Here is a 7,816-nt window from a genome sequence, read left to right on the forward strand (position 1 = left end):
GCTTGCGTAAGTTTTGCATGAGATGCATATCGAAGTTCGAAGTTGCAGGTTATAAGGCCTGTGTACAAGTGCTCCACAAGGTGAAATATAGCTTCGATACACCACAACAGTTGCGTAGCAAAAATAATTCAGCTTGCAGGTCTTGTAATTTCTGAATTTTGTTCATGAGCTTCACTGTCTTATCAACCCTAGTCTGAACCATATCTCGACAAAACTGCAGGTCAAGACTGACAGGCCCCCCTAACAGTTTCACTCCCAAATTTTGAGTGCCAATCTGGGACGGGAAAACATCAGCGTCATCTCTCCTAGGGTCATACGATGACCAGAAAAGCTCGGTTTTGGACAAGTTTAGATGCAGTCCTCTGCGTGGTCCTTAGGTATGTAGTATTCTCAATGCTTTATCGACTTCCAGTGTATCGCCTGTTATTGTGCCATCGTCCAAGTACCAGGCGTGAAAGGCCAGAGAGCAGTTTGCAGCTATCATTTCGACTATGAGGTGTAATGCTAGGGAAAATAGTGGAGGGCCAAGGGTATCGCCGTGTTGGACCCCTTGTGATGAAGACATGGCAGAGTCGTTGTAGTAAAGCTTAGCCGAAGATGAATAGAAAAATTCAACCCACTTCGAGATGCTAGGACAGCGAGCTCTTACCTCTCTGATAAGTATTTTATTATTAATTAAAATAAGTATTTTATTATTATTAGGATTTCTCATAGGATTTGTTTTAGGGTTTGTTTTCTTATTTTACAAGTGTGGTAGCAAGAAACAATAAGAAAATTCTTTAACCAGCGCCTCAACGGGTACTAAGAGTCTTCTCACTACCAACCAGCAGACATCATCTGGCTGGGTCTTGCCTATAAATAGGCCTTTTCTATTCTATAATGATAACAAGAAAATTATTTAGCAAATTGTTACTCTTTGGTTTATTGATTTCTTTGAATCATGACCTTTTGAGCTTGAGCTGCTGGACAGAAACAAATCGTTTCTTATCACCTTGTTGCAAGTAACATAAATCCGTGGATCTTGCACCGGATTCCTTAGAATAACCTTAATTCACAAAGATCATTGATTTGATTGGGTTAAACGTGAGTAGATCTTACTTCAAGTTATTCAGTGAAAAGGATTCAAAAAGCGGCTCTTGCGCCTTTGATGATAATAAGAGTTATACCTGAGTAAACCTGCCATAAGATGCTTTATGGTTATTGATACTGAGAGAAAATGAATGTTGATTATGATTCAATTGATAACATGTTGGAAGATGGAAGATGAAACCTTTAACCAATATACTTTACCTCTGATATTCTTATTAATTTACTTGCTTTTAGTATAGGTTAGTTATAATCACAATCAAAACCCTCATGGTTACATAAGTAATCAAAAATAGTAAACAACACACATCTCCCTGAAAAACAAGCTTGTCCTTACTACTACACTTTAATCCATATTTGTGAAGTAAAGAAATCACAAAATTGGTTAAAAAGACCAAAATCAACAATTTCTGGGTGAAATGGACAGTTAGATTTTGATAATGTTTAAATGGAAAAAAATGTAAAAATAGGCAGGATGTAACCAGTTTCATCGTGCCCATTTTCAAATATTTTTTCTTATTTTTAATTTACACAGGATGTATCCAGTTTCATCCTTGCTATTTTTTAAATTTAAGCTAGGATGAAACTAGTTTCATCCTTATTATTTTTTTTGTTTTGCCATTTCACCCAAACTATGTTTTACTCGTTCATTTGAACCGTGATTTAAAAATATTTGGACAAATGACCCATTTTCCGTAAAGAAATTGAAGATAATTTTGCTTAGCTAACAACCGATCAATAGTTGTGAAGTATGTTAATTCGAAATTTTGATATAGAAAGATATAATATATAAAAGGGTACTAACAAGAATACTCTTCACCTTGAAAATAATGCAAATCCTAGAACATCTTCTTTTTTGGGACGGAAGAAGTATTTAGCCCAAAATTATCAGCCATTTTCCCTTTAGTATGCAGGCATTGGAGTGTCGATAAGATATTTATGTGTGGGGTGAACTTAGGAGGGAATACGAGTGTTTGGTTGAAAACTTTAGTGAAATCTAGTTATAATTAATGATGGGGTTCATATTCGGAAATTTGATGGGGTGAAAAATAAACCATTTTGCTTCGAAGAAGTTGTCGCTATGAGACAAAATGACGGTTGAATGTCTTTCGGGAGAAGAATTGAAACTTATGATTTACTAAGGTGCTAGAGTTGCCAAAATTGTGCAAATAAGTTGATGAGTTTTATGTGATTTGTGAACCTCAACTCACCCCAATATTTTTCTTCTGTTTAGTTATTCATGTCAGTTTGAAAAAGGAAAAAAAAAGTCAATTAGATGAGTAACATGGTGGTGTCACCAAGCGGGGGACAACTGACTAACCAAGTATAATGGATAGAGGTAGTAGAGATAGAGTTCTTTGCCGGAGGATGGAACTTGCATGTGCGGGCTAAAATGATTTTTTTTTTTTTTTTGAAGCATGAGGTTAAAATAAAAAACTAAAGGGTTATTACACGGGGTATTTGATACCCATAGAATCATTTAGTAAAAACTTGTTAAGAAAATGAGGGATTTCCTAATCCCAAATAGTTGTAGAGAGGTTCCCCGATTGGCTTCCACCCGCTGCAAGATTTGTTAGTCCATATGTCACTTGATTTCCTTCTCTATAGTTGTTGTTGTTTATGGTACCGTGGAATTTGTTACGAACTATGTTTTATTTCAGCAATCACTCTTGTAATATATCATGAAGGTTCAAAGAAATATTTTATAAAGCACGTGAGATTTTTAAAGTACGTTTCAAAAAGGACCTTTTTCCATTGTCTTTCAGTCGCGGATTTTGCTGCCATTAGCATGGACCAAGTCTTTGTCGTTAATGCAGTGATAATTTCCCGTGGTTGTGCAAGAGCCAATACATTTCTCGCTTCTGAATCCATGCAAATGAAAGTTGCTCCTTCCATTCATGGGAGTCCCCTAGCAGCTCTATCGGTGTTGATTTTTATCTAGTTTCCATCTGGATTAGACCAGCCTATCGAGATAGTTATTGTGTTGTTCTGAAGTTTCTTGCTAGATTACCGTTGGTTGGTTCTCCATCGATAACCATAAGGGTTATATTTTTTTTCCCATTCGAATTCTTGTTGTTTTAAGGCTTTCGCTAAGATGTCTTAAGGCGTTGAATGCCTTTATCTGCAAATGAGCTCAATTCTGGTTGTCCAGAGGGAACAGATAAGGAAACAATATGTCGTAATAGATGTGTTTGGCACAGTTCCTTGCAGGAGTTGTGAGATACCCCGGCTACGATGTGGTCGGATCACATACATTTTGTATGTGGCCCCTTGTAGATGGGGAAAACGATTTGCTGGTTTTTAAGGAATTGAGGAGACGACCGTACGGAGGAGACTCCTCGAACCGAGCGAAATGTTAAACCTCACACAGATGCACCGTACAAAGGGGGTGCTTTAGATTCGAGAGATCAATCTGTAGTACTCCGGCCTAAATCAAGACAATGACCGTTCCAGAGTAAATTCGGTCACAAGAGAGGATGGGTTCATCTGTAGGAGGGAAGCTGGGAAATGTGTGGAATCAATGGTAATCAAAGATTATGGGTATGTGAATTCTGAATACGACAAGCTCTGAGTGATTGAAATTTCTCAATTGAGAGTAGTTGCTCAATTGATGAGTTGATGATCTCGTGTTGTCAGTTTGACGTGAGATTGATGATACTGATTATGCTGAAGATTCAATCATGATTCGGAGACTTATTTATATTGCTGGAATTTTAGACACTATGGTTTCATGAAGTGTGACAGTTGATGGAATCAAGGAGTGGGGAAGTGGAGATCGTGTTTGAAACCAGTCGCTCAACGTGTGGAGACTTGGTCGATTTTCCACCCACTACCTCGTGAATTCCTTCAACTGATTGCACGACTTGCTCACATTCCATCGTGTGTTTGAACACACGTGCCGTAGACCGCCAGACCAAAACCCTAAGTGATATCCCCCCAAGTGACACGATTGATGTCTCTTGGTTTGTTAGTCAATTGATGACTTCGTGGTTTGATGAGACGATGAGTCCATGTAGTTGTTGAGTTGAACATGATGTTCTGAAACTCATAAATTGAACATGTCATGAGACAGAGGTATAGTTCTTATGATGAAGTGAGCAAGTATTGCTCATTCGATGGATCGTTGAATATTGATTGTTGAACCAATATTGAGCAAATATTCCTCATCTGAGCAAGTGCTGCTCATGTGATGAATTGTTGAATATTTGATCGTCTGAGCATGTGTTGCTCATCTGATGGATTATTGGCAGCGTACCAAAAATATTAATTAGAATATTGGTCGTTGAACCGAGCATAATTAATGAAATTAATGACCATGAGGCCATCGTAAAATTATTAAGGTTGGAATCTGGAATGATGATCCTTGGATTCAGAAACCCTAATTTGATCAATTGATGATCAATTCATGGTTCGTCAGAAGTTTAACCATGGGACGAAGGAGGGAGCGACTACATGGGACCGTGGATCAACCATGTAGTGTCCATATGCTCATGTGAGCAAATACGAAGAACTCCTGAAGAGTTGACGATTTGTTGGTGGAAGAATGATTAAATGCTGGCTTAATCATTTATTCAAAATGCTCGTCTGAGCCTTAGGTGAGAAAATCTAATTAATTATGACGAGGTGAGGGACCGACCATGGAGTCATGAAACCGGCCCTGGGTTGTCACGTGACCGCCTGACGATCACTTCATGAAAATCCAAAGTGTTTGGAAGAGTTTTGGACCTACTACGAGCAATTGTGCAAATTAGGTCAAAACTGTGAAAATTGATGGGACCGGCTTCCGTGAGCCAAAGAGCCAATCTTGGTTGGTCAAGATAGTGTGCTCGTGTCCCCAAGGCGCCCGCGTCTCAGTCCTAAGAATTTTGATATTTTCTGGCGTGCAATTGAGCATCCATTCAAGAAAATATGCCAAAATTAAGGTTTCGACGAAACTAGGAAAACACCATGAGATGATGAAAAATAATTATAAAATAAGGAATGAGGGGGCATGGGACCGCCGTGGTCAAGGCACGGTCGGCCGGTCGTGACCACGGTTTCGTGGTGCCTTTTCCTTAATTTTATAATATTTTGATGATTTTATGAAAATTCATGAATTTTGAGAAATTTGATGAATTTTGGGAGTTTCCATGAATTGAAGGAGTTTTCATGAGTTCAAGGAAGCAAAAGATATTAAAATAATAAAACAAGGGCATGTTGGACCGTGGAAGGCATGGTCGGCCGGCTAGGGCCCGATCCCACAAGTTTCCCTAATTTTATAATGATTTTATGAAAAATTCATGAATTTTGAGAAATTTGATGAATTTAGGGAGTTTTCATGAACTGAAGGAGTTTTCATGAGTTCAGGGAAGCAAAAAATATTAAAATAACAAAAACAAGGGCGTGTGGGACCGTGGAGGCATGGCAGGCCGGCTTGGGCCCGGTCCCACGTGTTTTCATAATTTTTTAATATTTTTTAGGTATTTTTGATGATTTGAGGGAATTTTTCCTAATTTGAGAGAAATACCATGAAATCAAGGAATTTGATGAATTCAAGGAAAACTAATAATAAAAAAAGGGGCATGTGGGACCGGCTAGGGCATGGCCGGCCAGCCAAGGCCTGGTCCCACAAGTTTTCATAATTTATATTATATTATTATTATTTGATGATTTGTGCAAAAATACCATGAAATCAAGGAGTTTTTTCATGAAATTAAAGAAATAATAATAAAATAATAAGGAACCTGGGTGTGGGGCCGGTTGGGACCAAGGCATGGCCGGTTGGCCAATGGTCACGCCCCACACTCCTTTCCTTAATTTTATATTATTTTTTATGGATTTATGGAAGTACCATGAAACCGAGGAATTTCCTCGAGACGAAGGAGATTTGATAAAATGAGAGGATTTTCATCAAATCATGAAAAATAATAAAAATGCATTAAAAATATAAAACTGGCATGAGATTGACCACGACACAGTCGGTCGGTCGTGTGTCCGTGCTCCCAGCACCCTGGTCAAATTTTTTAATTATTTATTATTTTCTTCTCTATTTTGCATAGGTTCATCGTTTCATTGTATTTTTGAAATACTCGTTCGTGCGGTGATTGTTAGTGTATCATCGTTGAATACACCTTCACCATTTGAATCGGGGCTTACTTAGAGGTAGCTCAGACGCCCGGTTGTTGATTATTTATTACTAATTGTGGAATTCAGTGGAGAATAATTCACAAAACTGAGTAATAAGATGTTTATTATTAATTCATAGGATCAGCTGAGGATTCGACTACAAATTCAGAATAATAAAGTGAGCACTACCATTCCATGGGATCGTAGATTCGACCATAGAATCAGAGTAATTAATGTTTATATATTACCATTTATGAGACCAGTTGTGGGTTCGATCATGAAATTGGAGTAATGAGATAATATAATTATTGCTATTCTATGAGATCGAGCTGTGGATTCGATCATAGAATCAGAACAATTGTTATTGTCATTCCATGGGACCAATCGTGGATTCGACCATGGAATATGAGAGATTGTAATTAGGAATAATTAACTTTGTGGCTCTATACTAGCAGAGCAAGCTGTCTAGGAGCATTAATTATCCTGATATGAGCTTGCCGGTAAGTCATATCCTTTATATAGTCAGGGTAAACTTGTTGTTTGTTCCTGAAGACGTTATTGCTCTATACTAGCAGAGCAAGCTGTCTAGGAGCCGTCCATCTCGTGATGCTATAAGAAATAATCACTGAAAGTATTCAGTATTCATGAGATATGCCGTTGTCCAGTCGTGAGACTACATATCTACATGTACTCTGAGAGAAAGTACTCTCCGTTGAGAATTCGATGAGAGACCCGTGTCTCGATACTCACGTCTGATTGCTGAATCAGAGCTTCGTATAATTATGATTTTACGAATTTAGCCCTTGTTGAAAATCCACCATCTACATTAAGTCCCCTGCTTATTGAGGAAAGTGGTGTTCCTCAGTCAGCATTAAATGGTGATTTTCCGGTAATAAATAACAATACCAGTAATTGAACTTAGTCGTAAGTTGAGATGTTACCGGATTTAAAGAGCATGAGCAAACCATGACTTGATTAATGCTTCAATGTCATGATTGGAGCGTCGTTTGATGAGCATAAATTGGTGTTGAACCGCTGGTTTGGACGACGAGTCCGTGGTCGGTTAGGATTCACGGGTCGGGCCCAATAAGGAAATCCTTAGAAAATTAGGTTTTGGAAATAAAATTGATATAAAAGGAATTAATCCTTTTTTTTTTTAATTTTCCTTCACACACGGCAGCATCTTCATCACCTCTCCATCACCTTCACGTCAGCAGCGAGTGGAGGAAAATTTTTGCCGGAGCTTCGCCGCCGTCGCTGTTGCCGCCGACCAACTTCCGGCCGATTCGCCCAGGTGCGTTTTTTTTTTTGCTGATGTTTATGATTCTCATGAGTTGTTCATGCTTTGATCATGATGAAGTTATATACATGTGTGTATATTAGTGTGAGTTTTATGAAAAAACCCTCGTTTTTGAAAACGTATGTTCGCTCGATCGTTAGTTTTGAAAACTAATTATAATCCCTGATTTATGAGAGATTTTTTTTTCTTTTAATATGAACCTAGGTCCAGTGATAAAAATTAGTGTATGATCTTTCATGTATACCAAGGTTTCATCATAAAAGAAGTGAATTATCATGAAATTGGAAAAATCCTTCGTTTTAAAGACAAATAATGATGACTCGA

This window comes from Papaver somniferum, chromosome 9, assembly GCF_003573695.1.
Source record: "Papaver somniferum cultivar HN1 chromosome 9, ASM357369v1, whole genome shotgun sequence".
NCBI classification, from domain to species: domain Eukaryota; kingdom Viridiplantae; phylum Streptophyta; class Magnoliopsida; order Ranunculales; family Papaveraceae; genus Papaver; species Papaver somniferum.